The sequence below is a fragment of the Penaeus monodon genome, chromosome 23 (genome assembly GCF_015228065.2).
Source record: "Penaeus monodon isolate SGIC_2016 chromosome 23, NSTDA_Pmon_1, whole genome shotgun sequence".
Taxonomy (NCBI): domain Eukaryota; kingdom Metazoa; phylum Arthropoda; class Malacostraca; order Decapoda; family Penaeidae; genus Penaeus; species Penaeus monodon.
In genome coordinates, this window is record NC_051408.1 from 26543772 (window position 1) to 26544562 (window position 791).

The following is a 791-nucleotide window of genomic DNA, read 5'->3' on the forward strand; positions in this document are numbered from 1 at the left end:
CCATCACAAGTTGATTATCTAGAACTGCTTCTAGATAAAGAACCAAGCCGTTAAAAACACTTGTGTGAAAACCTGTTTTCTCGCCAAGTTGTAGCGGATAACGCTTATGTGAAAAGGGCCTAAAACAAGATATGCAGCTTAACAAAATTGTTCTTCATCTGTCTAACGAATTTAGGCAGAAGTTAGAGGTTACACAGGAATCGGGGGCATCCAACGTGTGGCAGCCATGCAAACTAAAAGCGAAGGCATCAGTCTCAGTCAACAGGAATTCACTGATACGGTTGGTTGTACGGTTGCTCACGGTAGGTTTACCAAGCCAGTTTTCATGTGAATTTTCCTTTGTTCTTGGTTCCACGTTAGTAGCAGCTCTTAAGTAAAACAGATTTAGAAATTGGTCTGTATCGAGAAAGAATACAAAAATACGGTACTTTTATATAATAAAGGTTCACATCTTAAGGAGGGAAGGTGTCGCAGGCCAGATTTGTATGCGGAAGGCGAGCAGGGGTCACTGGAGGTCACGCCAGAGAAAAAACAAAAACCAAGGAGCTTTTATCACCTCGTATGATGTTTCATTTTTAGCTGTATATTCCAGGTTGCGTAACAAATGGAGCCGTAAACAGGGCCTTGAGGGGAATATTGGAGATTATTTTGTTTATAAAAATAGCACTAGTAACAGTTCTTAGCTCAATGCAGCAAACCTAAACAAGTGAAACTAAAGGTTAAGACGACTACGAGGAACCAAGGCAAACTTAGTACAGGAGAAGTCAAATAACTCTTGTTATTTAAAGGGG